This window comes from Crocodylus siamensis, chromosome 5 (assembly GCF_052110815.1).
Source record: "Crocodylus siamensis isolate JL-2025a chromosome 5, ASM5211081v1, whole genome shotgun sequence".
Lineage (NCBI taxonomy): Eukaryota > Metazoa > Chordata > Crocodylia > Crocodylidae > Crocodylus > Crocodylus siamensis.
The window spans coordinates 59,017,692-59,040,534 of NC_143399.1; the positions used below are offsets into that span (position 1 = coordinate 59,017,692).

General features: G+C 39.8%; 1 non-coding gene across 1 annotated transcript; it reads right to left on the bottom strand.

Moving 5' to 3' along the window:
- Positions 1-21,520: 21,520 nt before the first annotated feature.
- On the bottom strand, positions 21,521-21,594 carry TRNAT-AGU (transfer RNA threonine (anticodon AGU)). The gene has a single exon. It is a non-coding gene; the product is annotated as a tRNA-Thr (tRNA).
- Between the last annotated feature and the right edge of the window lie 1,249 nt (positions 21,595-22,843).

Genomic DNA, 22,843 nt, shown 5'->3' on the forward strand with positions numbered 1-22,843 from the left:
CTGTGAAGACACTCCTTTTGTTTGCTAAAAGTGCCTTTTTGTGGCTTCCCTGAATGCATTTATAAAGTGGATTAAGCTAATTCATAAAGATGCACTTTTAGTTAGGGCTGAAAGTGTTCACATAGAGATCTCTGTGCAAGAACTGCTGGACTTTCAATTTGTCCTCTAGCTCATTTCACAATAGCCTCCTCATGCAGACAAGCCTGTTGTGGTACTGATGATGACTTGTTTTATTTTCTTATCTTGAAATAAAGTTGGCTTCATGTCCACAAATCTTGCTTTTATACACAATGTATAATTTCTGGATATTTTGAGCACTGTAACTTGGTGTTGGCACTTGGTTACCACATTGCTAATTTATTGTTCATGATAGACAAGATCCTTTGGGTAAATGTGATATTTTTTATTAGACCAACTAAGTAGTTGGGAAAAAATGTTCTCTTCAAGCTTTTGGGTGCAAACACAGTTCTTAAGCATAGGGAGAGTCTGCTGTTGTTTTATGTTCTCCTGGATGGAATAGAAGCCAATATGCAAAATGCAGGTCTGTAAAAATGCAAATGCGTGGCAGTGAGGATCAGAGGCCATGGGAGACAATAGATGTGAGAGAGATAGGTGTGGGGAAAAGGGGGGAATCTTGAGCTGGTGGTAGAATGTAGCTGGTAAAATGTAGAGAGGCTACCCGGGGTTATCAGATGGCAGGCAGGTTATAATGGGTCATAAAACCAATGTCTGTATTAAGTCCATTTTTTTTGTATCTAGCAGATACATGAAGTGAAGTTCACAGGCTTATCTATGAAAGGTGTTTTGTGAATTCCCTTTGAGGATTAGAACTGAGAGATGGGAGAGAAACTGGTTGTGACAAGTGTGCACCCACAGGTAATTGGGTATTTTTGTCTTTAATAGATTTTCGGTGTGTGCTCATTCTGGTACATAATTGTTGTTTGGTTTCTTTTACATATTTCCCATCAAGACATCTGGTGTGCTGGATGAGATAAATTACATTTCTGTAGGGGCAGGTGTAAGATACAGGAATAGTGATGGTTCTGTTGTAGGGTATAGTTATTCTGGAAGTGGTAGAGATATGTAGGCAAGTATTACTTTTCCTGCCCCGATCTGGTCTGGATCCATTCAGTGTTCTTTGGGCCATAGGGAGTTTGCTTCTAGTGATGAGACTGGTGTGGATTGGTGCTTGTTTAACACTAGGATGGGTGGTTCTGGGAAGAATTGGGTTTAAGAATTTAAGAATTGGGTTGTTTTCTAGTATAGTTTGCAATTGTTTAAGGATTTTGTGTATAGGTTCCAGGGAAGGATGGTATCTCATAACTAATGGTGTGCAATTTGTGGGGATTTTCTTTTTGTACTGCAACAATTCTTCATGTGGTATCTGGGTGGCTCTTTCAAAAGTGCGATCTACTATTCATGATCTTATTAGTGATAGCCATTTTCTGCAAACAACTTTGTAGCAGATATGGACTATGTTGCTTATACCACAAGTAAGTGAATCCTATTCAGTATGAAGAAAAATACCTAATTGTGGGATATCATACCACCTTTTGAGTAGTAACATCCATCTATATATTGACAAAACCTATTTTTCAACTTTAGTATGCTGTTGATTTTACAACTGGAGACCTGATCAAGTTTGGGCAATGGTACTATATAAATGCAATTTTTCATTGTCATTGTTTGATTTGTAGCTTGATCAAATTTCTGTTTTAAAGATTCATTGTTTTACCTCATATCAGTTTTATTTCCTGTAGCTTTCCATTTTTTTTAAATTCAAGCATAATCATAATGATTGTGTTTAGGAAGGGCACTATTTGCAAAGCAGTGGGGAAATAACATGTTAGGAATAATATGCTAAAAATTGTCAGACCTTTCTAATGCTTAGGAAAGTTTATTCCTCTGATTATGTCTAAGAAAACTAATTTTGCTGTATGAAACAACATGCCCTTTACATTGCTATAGATATTCCACTAAGTATCTCAAGGTTATTTTGTCAAGAAGAGGCAAATTCTTTCATCCTTTTACTGGTTACTTCATATTTTCTCAAAAGGTTGTTAAACTGATAGTAGGCAATTCATAACCACCTTTTATATTGTAAAATTAATGAGTGATATCTGTTTGTCATACATTGTGAGGGCACACTGTGATTTCTTATACTGGATTAGCTTTGCTGGAAGTCCAGCAGACATAGGAGGAAAAATGAACTCCTTGCTTCTAGTCAAAATGATATCCTACTGATACCATCTGGATGTCTGTTGGAATCAACTTGAGTCCTGCTGATGGAAGCTGGAGTTCAGGTGGTGATTAGCATCATATACAGGAGTCTTAAAAAATGGTGATTAATCAGCAGGATAGTTTGACTGGTTGTTTTTTATTCCACAGCTTTTTTAGTTCAGAAACTTAGATAATAAAGACAGAAGACTTAGATAATAAGAGCTTTTTTTAGCTTTTCTATTTCACCTAATAAACAATGGCCCTGACAATCTACTTCCTTGTTCTGCATAGATTGCAGTCTTATATAATTTCATCAATTTAAATCCACAGGCATAGGGTCATTTATGCAATCATTTGGTCTTTTGTTTCCTAGGTAACAGACTCGTCAAGAGATGAAGTATGGCCACCCACTTTCTTATCCTCTATTATTTGTTCTCATGTTAATCCATACAATTCATTAGTTTCTTTTTTTCCCCTCCTTATTTTTTCCTTTTCTCTTACTTGGTCATTTAGTTTAGGTGACTGTTGAACAGATTGTTTATTTAGTACCTCATTTGTACTGAAAATAGAGCAATTATTTAGATAAGAACTTTTTAAGACTCTACAAATGATTGCACTGGAAAATTTGTGTAATCTATAGGTAAAACCTCTTCTGAAACTGCAATTTATGACTGAGTGAGATAATCCATCTTTGCAGAGTTTACCACAATAGTAGTGACTGGGTGAAAAAAAACACATTTAGTTGTAATGATTTATAAGTTGATTGGTAGCCTTTCTAGACCACCTTTGTGCCAGGCTGAATTAGTATTTTCATTAAAAACTATTAATAAACTACATTTAGCAAAGAATTATTGTATAACAAAGTATAAATGATTTTATCTTCTACAGCAAAAAAACCTGCAATGTAATATGACCAAAATATTCATAGGAAAACAAAATTTACCCAGTTGAATCAGTAATTTTACCATATTGCCTCTGACATACATCCAATATATCGATAATTTAAAAAAAACAAACTCCCACTTACCCTTTGAATCAATATGTGAGTAATTCACTTTTGAGTGTTACAGATCCACCTTGATCTGGAAAGGAGGAATCTGGTAGTCTTAGAGAACATTAGCTTTGTAGCTTAACCTCTATCATATCATGATTTTAGCACCAGAAGTTGTGAATTATCTTACCAGCATATCAACCAAGATGGTGCAAAAGTATCTTGTTAATTATTCAATGATAAAAATGCACAGTTAAAGTTGTGGTTAGCCTTGAAGCATGACTGTTGATTACTCTGATCATAGCATGTTTTGCTGTAAAGGTTGTTGCTGGTAATAATATTATCTAACCTAAAAAAAAAATGCTGGTCTAGTACTTGGCTCTGATCTCTGAAACAATCAGTTTTTCAATTCGGGCCTGATGCAGCTTTCTATTTAGCATAGTTATACACCAGTGCAGATTCATGGAAATCAGTATGGCTCTATCACCATGAAAGTGCTATTACACAATGGTGAATTAGGTCCTTTGATTTTCTTTATTTATACAAGTTATTTCATTTTGTTTGTTATATATTTACTGGCTGCTATTTTCAAAATAAGCATGTTAATCACAAGTGTGATCAGTCCAGATGGTGTTCTTCCAATTTCTTTAGAGAGAGTGAGTCAACCAGAAATACATTCAGCCCTAGCTCAGGGAATTCTACAGAAGATGGACTTTTGTTGTTGAATCAGGCTAATTGCATAATTACACCATACTTTGAAAAGATATTTGAGGTTAAAAATAAAAACCTTGCAAATGAGAGAACAAATACCCTGATCAACCAACCAAAGGTTTTTATGAAGGTCAGTCAGAAAAATTATGCTTCCTATATTTATTTTTTCTCAGACAAATATCCTTGAAAACAGTTAAACTTGCATGGAAAAAATATATATCATTACTGAACACGCATCTGATTGTTGACATTGTCTCTTCCATCAATGACCTCTGTCAAAGGCATGTGTCTTGACACTGTAAAAATTCTTGTCTTTGTGGCACAGACAGTGTCACAACTGCTTTACTGTCATCCCCAAAATGTCACCGTCATAGCTTGCCCTTCGTCCTCTGTGCTGTATGGAGGATGAGGCAGAACAGTCTATCCAAATAATGAGATTGCCTCTGTGGTGTGCAAACTGGTATGTGAGTGTTGTCATACAGAAGCAGCACCTCATTCATGTCTCTGCTGGGTTCTTTGCATGTGATATGTCAGTTCTTTTAGGGTTTTGATATAGACCTCTGAGTTTACCGTGGCTCCCTTAGACAAGAATAGCATGTTCCCTGCCCATGTCTAAGGAAATAAAAATTAGGAAATGTTACTTTCTGACTGATACTCATTTTCCTATTTACAGTTTAGATTTTAAATATGCACAGGAAATACACCTTATGTTTCTAAAATCATTCTTGATCAATCACATCAAAATATTAAGCAAACTAGCTAAACTTCTGTTTAAATTTCTTCCACTTTTCTGTGCACCCCTTTGTCTTCAAAAGTATTAGGTAAGAACACAGTTAAAAAGTGAGCATGATTTCTCTCTACTGGCCCTAAAGGATGTATTTTAGCTGCAATGGCCCCAGCAAGTAGCATTGTGTCTGGTCCAAATCTTCCTGTAGTGTGAAAACTTTGAAGGCTATAAAATGTGAAAGCGTGCATCTCGTTGACTTTTCTTTAGAGGTATATCCTAGGTTATAGCAGTAGCCCCTGTCATAACTGAGAGTTGAATATAGCCCTATAAATTTACTATCCACTTTTTTGAAGGTTATAAGGCAACTGTAAAAATGAGAGTGAATAATTCAACATGACAAATTAATAACATCTGCTTATATGCTTCCTACACATAGGAGAAAAAGTGTTAAAAATAACAAAAATAATAATAAAAGCTTTCTGCCCTCCACTTCATATCCATTCTCTTAATATTTCTTAAGTATTCTATCTTCACAGAGCTACTCTTTATTACTTACTTTCTTATCAAATATGTATATAAGAAATTCCCATTTTGCAAATGATCCTTTGTAGAAATATCAAAGCAAATGATATATAGTTACATTAATCTTTCTTACTGCCTTCATGTAAATCTCTACTCCCTTACAACATTCCTCCTCCCCCAAAAAAGACCCATGTTTTATTAAAAGTGCTGAATGATTAAAAAATTAAAATGTCTCTCCATCTTAGGTGATTCGACTGGATAGTAGCCCCATAGTGGCAGTAGTCCAGAGCTCCCAGTGCTAAATTCATTAGTACATATCACTAAGGCAAATAGAGCTTAAAGAAGGGGAAACATTACCTTGATTCTTATTTCTGTTTTATCACTTCCATGGGAGGCCTAGGTACTTGAAAGCACTTGCAGATTATTACCTGCTATAAACCACTGAAAGGATTTACCCATAAAAATTTTGACTTAAAAATGTTGTTTATTTATAATTATTTATAATTAAGCTTAATTATTTATAATTAAGATGCATGAAATATTCCACTCTTCCCCCCCACAAATGATAATCACTTTACAGGTATTTTAAAATTTAACCAAGATAAAGGTCATCATGTGTAACATGCAGCCACTTGCTAGTTCTGATGGTCTGGCTACTGAACAAAACCCAAGAAGGCTTTGTGCTATTTAAATAGGCTGGAAAGAAATAGAAATTAGACACAGCATGCAGAGTACTTGTGTAGCGTACTTACCATTCACCAACCAGAATCTTAACCCCACCATTTCTCCCCATATGAGGATTGCAGTCTGTGGGTTTTGCACTGTATGGTTTCTTGGCCTTGCCTGTTGATGGGGTGATGGGATGTATGTGAAGGGAAAGCCTTGAACTGTTGGATGAGTTTTCAAATTGTTCATGTAAACTGAACTTTGATTCATTGGATAATGGATCCAGTATTATTAACTTCATTATTAACTTTAAGATGGGCTTTTTATAGGTGAGAGAGGATGGTTTCCTGTGTGATCTTGCTAACTATGTGATAGAGTAACAAGCCTAAGTGATATAAATGCATCCAAAGGTTAATAGGTATGTTTGCACAGGAAGTGCTCTTGCACTTGTAATTTGTTTTAGATTTCTTACTTATTGTTTTTATCAGTCCAGATTGTAGGCAAAGGGAACTGAGGTTATGATTCATTTTAGGAGTCACACGTGATTCCTTGAAAAGTACTGCTATTGTGGCAATGATAAGCATCTCACGGTTATATTGCGTTACCCTTTCTGTTGTGCCCACCTGTCTCTCATCTTAGATTTAACTTCAAAGCCATTTGGGATAAGGAGTTTTCTTTCATAGAAAATTTGTGTATATAGTGCCGAGCTGAGCTGAGCTTTGATCTCTAATTGGCATCCTTAGACACTGTAACAATACAAAACAATAAAAAAATATAGCACTTCTAATGGGCCAGATGCTAAGCTTTACTGGGTGCAGAAAAGTTGGAGCTCTATCTGTATCGGTTAGGTTGTGTGCCTTGACTGTACCAGAGTCTAAGACCCCACCTCAGCCATGGCATTTACAGGATTTTAGCTGGGAGTAGTCCTATTTTTCCTTTGGATTCCCATGACTATAGTTATAACACTATAGAAATATAAGTGTAATTGAAAATAACTTTACCACCTAAAACATCTATGGCGGACACAACCAAACTATCTTCAGCCTCCATGGGTTATTGTGACATCATTTCCTCTTGCATGGTCTCTTGGGGAGTCTTCCTGATACACTTGATTCTCTGAACATTCCTGTTGAGAAGTATCTTAACTTCTCAGAGGAGATTAGATTTAAAAAATAAACAAACAATTAAAAATGATTACAAACATGCTTTTCAGATAAAATATAATGAAACTAATGAAACAAAGGAATTTGCCTAATGATTCTTGAAAGTACCATCAATAAGGAACAGCAAGCAATTAGCATCCCGAGCATCCTAATAGTTTCTTGATATAATTTGTGTTTTCCTAGTATTTGCCTTCTTAATTATTGTCAGCGATCTCAGGACCTCACCTCACAAAGACGGTTAAAATGTTATGGCAGGTAATGACATTGACATAGATTGTTTCTGTCAGGCAGAGAAAGGTAGAATACATGGACTGTGAAATGCACTGAACCCCTTCCCCTTAGGAGTGTACCAGCAAATTAAGAGGAAAATCAAAAACATGAAGGTCTGCAGGAAAAAAATACATTTTCTACTTCCTCATATGCATTGCACACATGTTCTACTATTAAAAAGAAACACATACATATGCATCTGAACTGGAGGGGAATTGTCCGTGTATCTTGCTTAAGTGATATCCTGCCTTCTTGAGGAGAACACAATACATCCATGGTGATATTATATAGTGCTTTTCCTGAGGAAAGTTAATATACAGTCTTGAACTGCTTGTATGTAGCCTTTATAAGCAAGCAAGGTAATCAATATTGCTTGTTGTCCTGTGGGCTAAAAAATCCCATTTTATAACTAACTGTATGCCCTTTTTCTAACCTAAGAAGCAGATATACCTGCCTAACCTAAGAAGCAGGTATAGCTTTCAAAGCTCTGATGTATTCTGAAACTAATCCATAAGTCCACAGAAATTTACTGAAAGACTTCAATGAGCTATTTTACCTTTTGTTGTTGTTATTATTGTGCTTAGAAGGATATCCAATCCTGGAGCAGGACCACATTGTGCTACATGCTATAGAGACACAGAAAACAGTTCATTGCAGCCAGAACTGTCTTTGTATGTGCCAAGCAGTAACATAACTCAGGTGGGGCAAGTGACACTGATTTAGAGGGGGCTTCAATAGACCCCTCTCCCCCCAGGCATCTTTGCCATGGAGGTGCTGCTCTGCACTGCCCCTGCCCAGACATAGGAGCCTGGCAGGCACAGCCCTGCAGCTATCATTGTATCTGGGGGGCAGGGTGATACCCTTCCTTTCCACTCCAGGCTTTGCCATGTGCGCAGCTTTTTGCTGGGCAGCTGGTAGTGGGGGCAGGGAGAAGAACACAGGGCACTGGAAGGGGGCCCCAAAGATCCTGTGCTGTTGCCTGTCGCTCTGCAACAGCAATACAAACCTGTGCTGCAGCAGCTTCAGTCCTAGTAAAGAAAGCCCTATCAGTTAACACTCTACTTCCCCTCTCCCCACTCCCTTCTTCCCTTCCAGTGCCCAGCATAATCCCTCCGCTTCTTCGAGCACCTGTATCCCAAGTGCTGAAAGGGTTTCTTACACTTCTAATGTTAAGGAACAACAGATAGATTCAGACAGGAAACAGTAGAGTATAAGGGAAAATAAGATGGTATTGGTCAACATGAGAGGTAGCCTCAGCATACCACTGTGCTTACTTTGTCAAGTTTTCCTGTAAGCCTCATGTCAGTGGAGAATTTGCAGGCAGAGGGGTGACGTAAGAGAAAGTATAAGGGTTGCTTTTAGAAAATGTAACAAGTTTACAATGAAGGCTGACATCATAAATGAACTTCTCAACACTGTGAAGCTGAGAAAGAGATAGGACCTTGAAAGTAAAAGCAAGTTGTGATAGAGTAGGGTGTGCAGAAAGAAAGGTGACACTGTCAAAAGTAACAGATGTGGACAAAGATCTTTACTGCACTTGAATGGGTTGAAGAGAACAAGATTTCATTTGTCAAAGCTAAGGAAAAGGGTCAAGTAAGGCAGGGGAAAAGATTAGTTTTGGTAACTGAGGGCATGTATACACATGCAGCAAAGCTGCTCCGATGCACTGTAATTAATCCAAGGTCTGCTGGAGCATGGTAATTACTGTGCTTTAGCAAACTCCAGTGTCACATGTATCAGGGTCCCCATACTGAAAAATGGAAGGGTGGGGTACTTTAACTAAAGCTTGTTTGATGAGCTGTAATTAAAGCACCCTCATCACTATTTTTCAGTGCAGGGATGCTGATACACTTGACGTTCTGGGAGCTTTAATTGGAGAGGCTCTTGGAGCCACCCTAATTGCAGTGCCCCCCACCCCTCCCAGAGTATGAGTATAAATGCCCTGAGATCTGAGATGACAAGATTCTTGATAAGAATTATAGCTGTATGTATGAATAGAAGGGCCACACCTTAGAAATGTAATGTAGAAGGAATTGGCAAGAGTAAGATAGTAGTCTGTGAGTAAGAAATTACAGTCTGAAAAATGATGTCCAAGTAACAGTCCTGAGTGAAGGGTAGAATGATGGTGATCTTTATAAGGAGCATCCTATTGCCCTGTCATCTTTTAGTTTATTGATCATGTTGTTTACAATCAGTGTCTGGAGTACCTCTCCTCCAAATCCATTCTAGGCCTCTCTATTCTGCCTTGCACCTCTTGACCTTCACTGAAACCACTCTCACAAAAGCCTAATGACCTCTTACTTACAAAAATAAGAAGTTTTACTCTTTCCTCATCCTTCTTGACCTGTATTAAAGAATATCTCCACGAGGGAAAATATCTGGAGGAGAGTGAAGAGTAAAGAAGAGTAAGGGAGGAGATAAAGAGTGTGAAAGTCCAAGGATGCAATGTGATCATCACTGGATCAAATAGAAAGATTAGAGGGGAGCACCTAAGAAATGTTTGTTTTTAAGAGGGAAAAAACAAGCAACAGTTGTAAGAGGGAAAGGGAAGATAAGGAATTAGGAAATTGTATTTTGTCATGGAAGAAATCATTGAGACCTAATGCAGACAGAACATGGATTATGTAGTAGGAAACAGAGAAAGCATTGAAACATAGTTTAAGGAAGGGCTCAACAGGAATGAAAAGTCAGAATTGAGCATGTAGGAGCCAGATGTATAAATAAATTTAGGTAAGAAGATGGCAGATCTGATGCAGGAGGGAATTAATATACAGTGGAAAAAGTCATCTTAAACATTTCATTTCCAAAAGTGCTAGAGATACTGCATAACACAAGAGCAGGAGGGAAAGTAGATATTAGGAGTGACTCAGCTGGGGATCTGCAGCTCTCAGCTTGTCATGAGACGGAGGTGCAAAAAGTCAAGGATGAAAAGGAGTGAAACAGGTAGACAATCCACCACAACATCCCTAAAAGAAAGGGAGGGGCTTAGAGCAAGCAAGAACTAGGAATAAAGAGAATCAGGAGGCAATCTTAATTTACCAAGAGCAAATAAATTTGTCAGAGGTCAAGTGAATCATTAAAATAGAAACTGAAGTAACAGAGGATGAATGTGAAAGATTGTGTAGGATTTGGATGGCTGATAGATGGCAGCAACATGGAGAGAGAGCAAAAAGATGGCCCACATACAGCTCTGTACAAAAGAAAATTTGGGAATAAGGAATGGGATAGTTAGAAGCAGCAAAAGCATGACAGCAGAAGCTCAAGACCTCCTCTGCAATCTTGATCCTAAATCTAACGTACCAGCATTATAATTTCTGTGCTTCATTCTTATCTCTGTAAGATGCCTGCATTGCTTGGTCACTGAAAAGGGGTTTAGAGAGAAGTTACTCCATACTGTCTGTCTTTAGATCCCTTTCAACAAAATTGTAAAAAATGTTTTAAAAAATCATGTTGATTGCAACAGCTTGCTAGATCCTTGATACTGTTGTGTTCTAGAAATATATTAGAATGTATGAATGATATAATCTGTGAATTCAGTGATACATGTTTTTTAGACCAAAATGGATAAATTATAACAAAGCATCGTTTTAATGGAAATTACTGATTAGTCATGTCAATTTCATAAAGATTTTTCTTCCAGAATCTGCTGTATGTAACTCTATTTTCATATTACCTCTGTTTTGTTTTGTTTTTACTTGCAATTCATTTTATCTCTTAGTGCTGAATATTCTGGGCATGATCTAGGGAATGTTTCACAGAATTGACTTCCACATAAAAGCATAGAAATCATCCTGGTATTCCCTATAGTATATAAAACATATATTGCAGACATTGAGATATTTACTATAGGGAATAGCTAAATAATATTAAAAAAAATCTACAGACAGTTCAGTGGAGGAAGGTTGCTGAAAAATTTATAGTGCAATATGGCCCAGGCACTTTACAGATCTAATTGGCCAGTTGTTAGGGGTGATCCCTGTTGTCTTTTCTCATTTCTGAATTCAGGGAGGTTCTAGTGCTGGGCATAGAAGTAGGAAGAAGCAAAGCTACCAGATTGCAATTGCAATTGAAGAGGAGCACAGGCAGGCTCTGCATCTTCTGTCCATCCTGTCCTCTTTTTTTCCAACCTGCTTCAACTAATCATTATAAAATTGCAACAGGGGATTTAGGCCATTTTTTTTTCTTAGCAATATTTAGAGTACCTCTGCTCAATCAGCTGAACCTAAACATATTTGAGGACTCTCACATTTTATCGCACCTCTCTGTCAATGGCATATATTTGTTATAGCTGGTAATTCATATTAAGAGCTTTTAGATCTTGTTCAACTATCCTTGTGTCCTCTTCTTGGCTAGAAGATCAAACACCATTGGAATGGTATTTTAAGACACTCTTAAGCAGCCTACATTTCATTGTTCTAACCAGATATCCGACTATCATTGATATCACACGTTTTTGTCCATATTTGGGATTCCTCGAGATTCTGTGTTGTATCTTTGGCTCATTTCTTTTGTTCAGATCATTATCATTTTACATTTCTCCCTCTCTGACCAACCCTCTTAGGGTACATGCAAATGTTACATTTAGATTGACTTAACGAGGTCTATATAAATGCCCATCTCTGCAAATGTTTCAAGGACAGCGGGCCATTAAATCAGACCCAAATGATGGTCTTGATCTAAGTTAGTTTATCTTCATCTCAGCCGGTGAACTAACTTACGTTGGGAACAGGCTAATCTGATCCAGTCAACATCTGTACACATTCCTAGCACGGGCCCAGGGCTCGGAAAGCCCAGCTACTTGCCACAGCCCTAGGGCTGTGCTCTTTCTTTCCTTTCCACCCTCACCAGGCAGTTTTTAGCCCCTCAGTTTTCCACTCCCAGACTGACAACCTCCCCCCCTGCTCCAGACATTCCTATCCCACAACCCCCCTCTGACTTACCAACCCTCACTGCAGACCTGCTAACCACCCTCCCCCTCAACCCAAATCCCACCCAGCACTCCCCACGCCCCAGCTTACTTACACTGGGTTCCCAGTATGGCTCTCACTATCAATGAATGCCTGTATGCACCATGCCTCATCTATGATCATGTAGCTTAAAGTAAGCCATGTGATTGTAGGCCAGGTGTGAAAACTGTTTGCATGATCCCTCAAAAGATACTAACCAAAGTCACAAATGATTTCCCTTCAAATTTCTGGTACTTTACCTGGTATCTCTGTAACATCTCCCAAATCATTGAAAGAAATGAAGCTGCAAGAAAAAGAAATGGATTTCAGAGCTTTGTTTATCAGTCAGATTGGCTACAGAAAGGATGCATATTTCAGGGATCAGGACTCAGAGAGAGATGTTATAAATGACTTATTTGCTTCTATGTCACTTAGATTTAATTTAGTCCTTTGCTCTAACACATTATCTCCCATAAGGAGAGGCAAGGGACTGGAGTCAGTGTTCTGTATTTTAAGAATTTGTATTGTGTAGGTTGGGCTTGCAGGGTCAGAGGGAATTTCCCTCCCTTATCCTTGGCATTCTAGCTGAGGGAGCAGCTTTTTAAATTCTGATGGGATCTGACTGAACTGTCAGTGTGTGTTTAGGAGTGTGCTTTTTGAGTTTGTGTTCCTTTTAAGTTCCCTGGAAACTGGCTGCTTCTTCCCCACAGACCTGGGGAGGCACTGCTTATGCATACTGCCTCTTAGAACTTAGAGAAACAATCTACATTCCACTGTTTTCATATCCCTGGGTGTGCAGAACAATGAGGAATACTATTTGCATACGAGGGAGGAGTTAATCAGCAATCTAGTAATAATTTATACAGCTTCCTCTGAAGACAGCACCTTCGGGTGCAGATATTACAAGTTATAAGGGGGTTTGAAACATTTAAAAAAAAAAAAGGGTCTCTACTGAAGACATGCTACCACTGTTGTGCCTCTTCTTCACCTTCTGTTCCCAAGCTAGTGCCTCAAAATCACTGCAGCCGAATGCTGTGGCATGCTTTTCAGGCAGGAGGTATGACAGGGAGCTGCAGAAACCTTCAACTTTGCTTCCCCTCATTCATTACAGGGAAAGAGGAGCAGAATAGATGGTCAGTACAGCTCTGAACCTCTTTACCCCTGTTTTGAGGTCTACGTATGTGCCCCTCCACTGGATTCTGCATGCGGGGGCGGGGGGCAAGTGCACTCATTGCAGGGCAACTGGATGATCAATCTACTGCATACATTTGTTCTAAAATGAAATGGTACAGAAAAGTACCTTCTTTCTCCAGGTACATTTTTGCTATGCTTTGGAACATTTTATCCTGGGTGCGTGCCTCTATGTTCATCTTTCAAAACATTTTAAAACTTTCAAAGCCATTTGCCACCTTTCAAATATTATGTCTGTCTGCATCCTTAAGCATACATGTAGGATTTTCACAGCTTGATAGGCAGTCTTTTTAGCTGGAGCTAGTTATTGGTCTGCAGGTTCAGAAGAGCTTCCTTAAATGTTACTAATAAAAAAAATCAGGTTTAAATCCCCTGTTGCCATTTTGGAATTATTAATCTGAATGATGAATACTGATTTATTTTCTGTTGGGTATTTTGGAAAACTGCTGTATCAATGCGAGCTGGGTCGTGAATGTTGAAGCTCCAGTTCAGCTATTTAATGATCAGTGTTTCAACTTGAGTGCACTTCTTTTTTTTTGTTTTCCTTTTCATACTTAAGAATACTATTTTGTTTCATTGGATCTGAAATCAAGGGACATTTCTATTCTCTGCAGCAAAGACCATTTTATTGTATGTTCACATCTCAGAAGACATGCCATTTTTCTTTTTCTTCATGACATGACTTTTTAATGGCATTTATTTGTAGCTTCCAAGCCAATTATCTCATTTCTTTGCACCCATTTCTTTCTCTCCAGTGAGCTCTGTCTAGTATCCATGTCTGTGCTGACTCTTTCATGTAATGACAAGCAATGATGCCGCTGCATGGTTTCTTGTAGAATAATCTGCTGGTGAAAATCATGTTTTTCAGATGCTGTTCATTTCCAAACCTGTTCATATATCTTTCTTGTCTGTGAACAATGGCTGGCCTGGATGAGTAATAGACTGATGAATCATTATGCTTGTTCTGTGATAATGACACTGAATTGTGATAATTCTTCCTTTAAAGTATATATATAAAATATGTGCGTGTGTCTGCATGTGTGTGCATATTTGTGTATATATACATACACACACATACATTTTCAAGCAAAGAATTATGTTAGTAGAGACAAAATTGGAAGACATTTTGTGTGCCTAGTATTTTTTTGTTTAGTACAGGCAAACCCTGCTCAGTGCTCTTAATTGGTTCCAGAAAAAATGAGCAATAAGCAAAACAGTGTTATGTTAAACCCATTTTCCCATAGGATTTAATGTAAATAAATATAATTGGTTCCACAGAACCTGCTGGCCCAGAGCCCATGCAATGGGGCTTCAGCCAGCAATGGGGGAAGCAGTAGGGCTACCTACCAGCTATTGCCCGCACCTTGCTCCACCCAACGGGGGCTTTCTCCCAAGCACCCGACACTGGGACTATCTGCTGCCACCGGATTGCTGCAGGCTCAGTATGGTGTCCATGCCCTGTGGGTGAGTGTGTGACTGAAACAGGACATGGGCTGCACTCCAGGGGTGGGGAGGCTGCATCCTGGGAGCTGAAGGGGGTGCTCCTCAGGCTTGGCCCTGCTGCAGCCTAGGCTGGGGGAGAACATGTACATGTCCCCATGCTCCTGCCACCCTGCCAGCCCAGGACCCACACTCACGCCCCCTGCCCCTTTTTGCTGCCACCACCACTCCTCCCCACCTGTCCGCTGGCCACAGGCTCCTACCATGCTCCTGCTGCCCTGACCTGGGCCCTGCCAACTCTGGCCCTGGCCACAAGCCTGGGTGCTGTGGTCATGCCACCTTCCTGCTTCCCCTCCTTTCTCATCACCACCATTCCTCCCTGCCAACTCCAGCACCACATGCAGAAGCAAACCCCGCTCTCCTGCTGCCTCATCCTGGGCCCCTGCTGGTTGTCACTCACCTCTTCACTCACTGCTGCCACCAGCACTGCTTCTCCCCAGCCCCACTCTGGGCCTTATAACAAAATGCTCTGTGTGCTAAGTGAAACCAGGTACATATTTTAAATGAGCACTATAGCAAAACGGTGGTAAGTGAAACTGCGTTAAGCAGGGGCTGCCTGTAAAAGTACAGTTAGCAAACAAATTTCTCTTAAAAACTGTCCTTTGGAAAAAGGAAAAAAAATGTTCAATATTAATACAAAAATAGTCATACATACCTAACATGCAACTTTTAACAAGCCATCTAACAGTAGATTGCAATTCATATCTCCTTCATGGCTATTTAAAGAACATCTACTACCACAGACCATTCCGTACATTCTTGACTCCCTGCTCTGTCAACTCTTCCTGTGTCCTACACCTATGTATTAAACTATCCTTCCTATAATTAGTTATCTAGCTATGGTGTGGACTTTGATAAAAGGAACAGAACAGATGTAAAGTTATACAGTGTGACATATATTGTTTTTGATCTATCTAAATTAACTTCTTCTTTCTGTCCTTCCCTGTGAACTAGATTTAAAACCCAGCTGAAATCAGTTTTAAACTCTAAACTTAAAAAGTCACTATCAAACCACCAAATCTACCTAGAATGTTATGGTTAATTATGTACAAACCCAGTTTAAATGTTCATTGCCACGACTTAGAAGTCTACAGCTGTATAGCACTTAAAAAATGGGTACGGTGCTTTAAAAAACCCATGTTAAGTAAGGTATTACATTTGACTGTATTTTACAGCATTTTAGCAATCTACAATGCTTTAATTAACTTCTGTAGTCTGGCCCCTGCTTCCTAACTAGGAAAGTGCTCCAAGGCCACCCCCCAACCAAACACTGCTATTTTGTCTTAAGAGCACAGTAATTTAGAGCACTTTTTATAGCACAATAAAGGTACATGCATGGAGCATTTCTATACACACTCTGGCCACATCCAGATGAGCATGACTGGTTGGTTCCCCAGAGACAACTAGTGGCAGCACATTTTGTGCCACCATTAGCTGCCCCTGGCGGATGCCCATGTCACACTCACTCTGACGCATGGCAAGTTACACCGGGTTGGGTAGGGGTGGCTCGGGCCAGCACTGGGCTGGCCCCAGAAGCCTTGGCTAGGGTCTTGGGGGCCTCCTGGGGCTGCAGCAGTGGCAATCCTGATGCTCAGAACCTAGCCAGCAGCTCCGGCCAGCCAAGCTTTGGTTTTAAGTGGTGTGCACTGCCCCCATTTGTACTACTCTGCTTTTTTTGTGTGTAGATTTTTTTGACCCCTGGATATCCGGATGTGGTAAGGGTGGGGTAAAGGGGAGGTTGCAGCCCCTCAGAGACATCAAAGGTGTGGAATCTCACAAGCCACCTGCAGGAACTGTCTCCTAAGAACATCAAGTAATGGCAGAGCAAGGTGAGCAAGGACAGTGACCAGAACCTGCAAGTAGCACTGCATAGAGTCTCACCTTGACGTCACAAGGGGGTAGGGGCTTGGTCAAGTGAGGACCCAAGTCCTACAATATGTACCAGCGATAACACGTTACAACAGTAAATGTATTAATGAATTTTCAGGGACCTGAGCAGGTAAAGTAGGATTACACTTAGGCCCCTAATTGGTAAAAAAGGATCTGGCTTTTAGTATTCAAATATTGTGAGGTTGGGGTGGTGTGGGGTGAGGGGGCAGGCATGAATATGCTTATATTGCGTATTGCATGTATGGGGTGTTTGTATATATATTTGTATGAGATAAAGGGACAATGGTATTCTAGGTATGATTGTTGTTTCAGTACTGAAATTTCAAAGTTTGAGGGCTAAAACTTTAAAGTATGTACATAGAAATGCATACTTAGATGAGTAAAAATATATACTTTGGTGACAGTAACACTTCATGAAGTTCTTCTATACTTTTGAAATACTATTAGCTGAACAATACACAAAAGTCTTGTGTTGCCCAGATAATTATTTAATTTGAAAACAAGTTAGTTAGTTTAGATCAGTGATGTCAAACTAATTTTGATCCAGTAGTGGGGCAAATGGCAGTGACATTAAGCCCTGCTGAAGCTGCTGTGTCAGTTCAGGGAGCCACTCGTCCTGCTCTGCCACCAAATTCCTGGCCCCTCCAGGAGCATCATGGGCTGGATATCCAGATGTTTGACACCTCAGGTTTAGACCAAGAAGAAAGCAATTGGCTTAGATCAAACAGTTGTTAACTTGACCTGGAACCAAACCAAGTTCCTTTTATTTAAGGCTGAAAAAATGGTATCTTTTACATTTTCGGTTCTTCCTATGTTCCTCTAGCTATGGGCAGACATTATATTTGTAGAAATACAGGTACCCTTGCAGTACTACAAAAAGCAAGCATACATGGGACCTATGATGCAATAAAAATGGTGTATTCATCACAAAAATAATGGATGCACAACAAAAAAGTTCCATTTTCAAAGAGGAGCTTTTCTGTAGTTGGATATTTTGTGATGCCATAGGTAATGTTGGCCAAATTGCATGTAGTGGCACAGGGAATCCTTCAGACACCCAGCAGCCCAAGTCCTCTGTTCTCCCTCCCTTCCCAGGACGGGGAGGGATAGAGGGTGACAGCCCACTGTGGCCAGCTGTTAAAGAGCTGTGCTGGCACCCTGCACACACACTGCAGCAGGAACAAGGCAAAAACAAAAAGACTAGCTCCCTCTCAGCCCCTGACTGGAGAGTGCTGCACTGAATGTCTTTAGAGCACTACACTGAATGTCTATCCACTGCTCTTCTTACATTTAGTTACAAGTGGAATGATTTATATTTATGCCCCAGTCCTACATTGAAACATATGCAAAAAATGTTCCCATCTGGGCAAATTTTCTTCTGGCAGTCGCATGTGTAGATATCCTGCCTGGGAAAACTTACTGCACAGTATTTTACTGCACAATAAGCTTATAGCACATTAGTAGCACTTGTAGACATGCCCAGAGAATAGGAAAAGAACTATGCTGGGGGCAGATAGCTTCTATATCTGCTTACTGTAGGCTAGTTATATCTCTGAGTCATGAGTTACTGTCCACAGTAAAAGACAGGATGGCAGATTAGATGGACCTTTAGGTCTGATCCATTCTGCTAGTTCTGGTATGTGGTAAGTATTTTGTAACTTGTATACATTCCTGTTATAGAAAAAAAAAATTGCTTGTAGAGAAAGCCCATCTAAATTCCTCTGCATTTCCCAATGATCTGCTGAAACACACAAAAAACATTCGCTCTACTTTCAAGGGCTCATATTCATAGTCAAAACTTATCAAATTATGTTCAGTTATTGACCAATTTTATTCTTTTTTTTAATTTAGTAGTGAGTAAATACACAAACAAGCCTTCCCTCCCTCTTAAAAAATAAACACAGGGATTGTCTTTGCTATATCAGATTCACATTGGATACTTACAATCTCAATTGACAGTGGGTATCTGATCTTGTAATAAATATCCAATCTCAAAAGAGGGAAGCTGTCCTTCATGATAAGTGTGTTTGAGTTCCAGTTTTTATATTAATAGTGGGTATCTCATCCAGACTTTGGCAGCTGGCAGATTGTGCTGAGAAAGAAGGTAATATGGGAGAAGTCTCAAAGGCTTTGCAAACCCAAATATTACAGTAGCGGCGTATCTAGAAAATACAATGTAATACTTGCACTTATCTTTTAAGAACATCTCTGACACATAAGGTAATGGATTTAAGATTTCTTAGAGAACTGACTTATTAAGATTTATTAAATATTAGTGTTAGAGTTGTGATGAAAATCTAGATTGTATTTATGATATGCATGAATTCACTCACACGATGAATATTTGGATTTATTTAATCTTGATCCTTAAAAGTTCCTATGATAAACTATGTTTGTTAAATATATATAATTACAGAGTCAGAGGGTGTGACTACACATGTGATTAATAAGCATAAATAAACTCCGGAGCGTATTGTTCTGGAGTTCTTTGCTTGCATGCACGCCATTTAAATATGCACACAGGAGCAAAAAACTGCAGCACGTGGAACCTGTGCAATACATGAAACAATCTGGGCTGGCAGACTACATGGTGGGGTTGACCAGCTAACCCAGGGTTGCTCTGACTTGGCTCCATGTGCTGCAGAGTGGTTGGCTGAGGCATGAGGATGCTTCAGCATTGGGGCTCCCTGCCAGCTAGCCTCACACTGAAGCACCTAGTGCCCCAGCAAACTTGGGCATGTCTACACATGTGCTGCTGCACATAAAAAAACTTCACTGCAGGATAGTATTTGTGTTATATAAGTACTACCCTGATGTGGGGTTTATTAGTTTTGTGCACCCTAAAAGGGGCATACATATAAACACCGTGTCTACCATTGACTAGTTGACACAATCAGTCGACTGTACAGTAAACATCTCATGTAAGTGTACCCAGAGTTTCTTAAAATTAGTCTATGACCATGTCTACACATGATGTTGACTATACAGTCGTTTCTACTCAGTTATTTAGTACTTGTATACACAAGTATACACAAGTACTAAATGACTGCATAGTAACCAGAACGACTACACAGTCACATCGCCGAACAGCTCTTAGGAGACACTGACTGGGCAGTAGTTCGTTAGTACTGCACAGCATTATTGTGGCTTGAAGTGATGCTACTGTGCAGTAGTAATGAGCTATTACTTAGTCAGTGTCTTGTGTAGAGCTGGAGGTCTATATGCAGAATGTTATTCACATAATATATAAGTAGGTAAACCATGTAATGAATGTTACAGGCTGTGGACAATGCAAAGTGAAGCACTAGCAAGTAAGAAACTTGTTACCTTTGATCATTTGATAAGTTGGTCTGATGATATTGGTAGCTGCCTAAATAAATGGGATCTTGAAAAGTTCCAGCCAAACAACCATTTATAGTTTCATAGTTGTTAGGCTATGTTGGAAGGTGCACAAAGCGCTATGTTGGAAGGTGCCTGACAGATCATTGGGTCCAGCCTCACTGCACTTGGGAAGGGTAAACTTCTGGGATCAGATGACCTCAGCAAAATGCACATCAAGACACTTTTTAAAGATCACTAGGGTGGATGACTGTATCACATCTGGGGGGAGCCTGTTCCACCCTCTCAGTACTTGACTTGTAAAGAAGTTTGTCCTTGTGTGTAGCCTGAAACTATCCACAATCAGCTTGTGCCCATTACTTCTTCTCCTCCACTGGGAGGTCTTGGTGAACAGATAGTTATTCCTGACTTCCATCCTTTGTAGGCTTCTCGCTTTAATTTCAGGAGGTCCATGACTTCCCTGTTGACCCAAAGGCGTCTTCCAGCCCTTTTGCTACATTTCTTACAACAGGAAATGGGCTTCCTTTGAGCTTTTAGGATTACATCTTTGAGGAATGACCACTCACCTTGTACTCCCTTCCTCATTGGACCATGATCTCACAGGGCCTCTCCAACTAATTCCCAAGCTTATGGAAATCAGCTTTCCTAAAATCAATGGTTTCTGCTTTACTGACTGGTTTCCCTGACTTATAGTGGATGGAGAAAGTGATCATCTTGTAGTCACTGTCACCCAGTTTCTCTTTCATCTTCAGGTTGCTCACTAGATTGTCCCCTTTGGCCAGAACCAAGTCTAGGAATGCCTTGCCTCTGGTCGGCCTGTAGACTTCTTGTGTTAGATACAGTGCCTCAGCACAAGTGAGGAAGACTTGTGAGTGATCAGAGTTAGCTGAGAACTCATCCCACGAGATGTCTGAGTAGTTAAAGTCACCCTGACAACTATGCTCTGAGAGCGTGCAGCCTCCCCGAGTTTTCCAGAGAATTCCTGGTCAAGCTGTTCCTCTTAGTTTAGAGGTCTGTAATAAACTTCTGTGGTCAAATCCCCTTCCCCGTGCTTTCCCCATATCTTAACCCAACGGGTTTCAAGTGACCCTTCTTTGTTTCCAATCTTCACTTCTAGGGAGTTAAAATGTTCCTTCATATAGAGAGCAACTTTACAGCCCTTCTTCCCAACACAATCCCTCCTATCCAGGGTATACCAGTCAGAGGTGGAATCCTACCAGTTTTCTGTGATCCCTATGAGATCATATTGGTTATTAGTTAATAGGAGGGCCAGTTGTTCCTGCTTACTTCCCATACTTCTGGTGTTAGTGTACAGGAAGCTAGGCCTGCTGTTGGAGGCTCTAGGCTTCCAGGTGAACTATGGAATAAAAAAAAGGACACTACAAGGTGCCACTGGGATTTGAACCCAGGATCTCCTGTTTACTAGACAGGCGCTTTAACCAACTAAGCCATGGCACCCACTGTATCAAGCTTTTGTGCTGGCCATCTTTAGAAATAATGTAAAGAGCCTAGACAAGAATGCATGGATATTCCATATTTAGTAGACACCATATCTCTTTTATTTAAGTAAATCCTGATGTTTACAGAGAAAAACATATTTATTTCATTCCCTACTGATTATTTTTTAAAACAATAAAGTTACTTTCAGAGTAAAGTGCTACTTGAATGAATACAGGTAGCAAAATATGTCTTACAGTATAAGAACTTAGCATGCTCCAGGGAAGAGCATTTATGTAGGTGTTGTCCTCTGCCCCTCTTTGCTCCCAGCTTCCAGAATTCAGAGATCTAGGCAATCCTAATCTGGAGGCTTCAGTCCTAGTATCATGTTTAATACCCACGGTTTGACTTATCTTCCATGAACTCGTCCAATTCCCTTTTGAACATAGTTAAATTTTTAGCTTCCATAGCATCTTGTGTTAATAGTTCCACAATTTAATTACACACTGGAGATGTCTACGAGAGAAGTTTACTGAGCAGTTGACTAATTAACTGTGCAGTAAACATCTCAGCATCTACAAGTGAGCCCCTATTAGGGCACACAAACCTAATAAACTCTGCAGCAGGGTACCATTCTGCTCCAGTTATGCATGTGCAGCAGTGCACATGTAAATTCTAAGCTGCCTGGCTGGGGCATGAGGGTATTTCAGTGTGGGAGCTGCCTACCTGCTAGCCCAGTGCTGAAGCACCCTCATGCCCCGCCAGCCCCTCCATAGCACAGTGACCACAGTCAGAGCAGCTCTGGGCTGTCAGGGTCACCTCCCAGACCCCTGTCCACTCAGGGCTGCTGTGATCCAGCTCAGTGTGCTGTACTTCAGGCACATGCAGCCACGAGCTTCCCACTGTGTGAAAAAGAACTTTCCTTTGTTTGTTTTAATCCTGCTCCCTAATACTTTGATTGTATGTCTCTTAGTTCTGATATCATGAGAGATGACAATTAGTAAATTCCTATTTACTTTCAATATACCTGTCATTATTTTATAGAACTATCATATCCCTCTTCAGTCTTGTTTTCTTTATACTAGAAAGTCCTACTTAGTCCCATACAGAAGTCTTTCCAGGTCCCCGGTCACCCTTGCTGCTCTTCAATGTACCCTTCTTTATTTCTCCTGTGTTGGAAGAGGACCCAAATTGCATACAGTATTCATGGTGTGGTCACTTCACTAATTTATACAATGGCATAATGTCATTTTGTTTTGTTTTCAGTCAC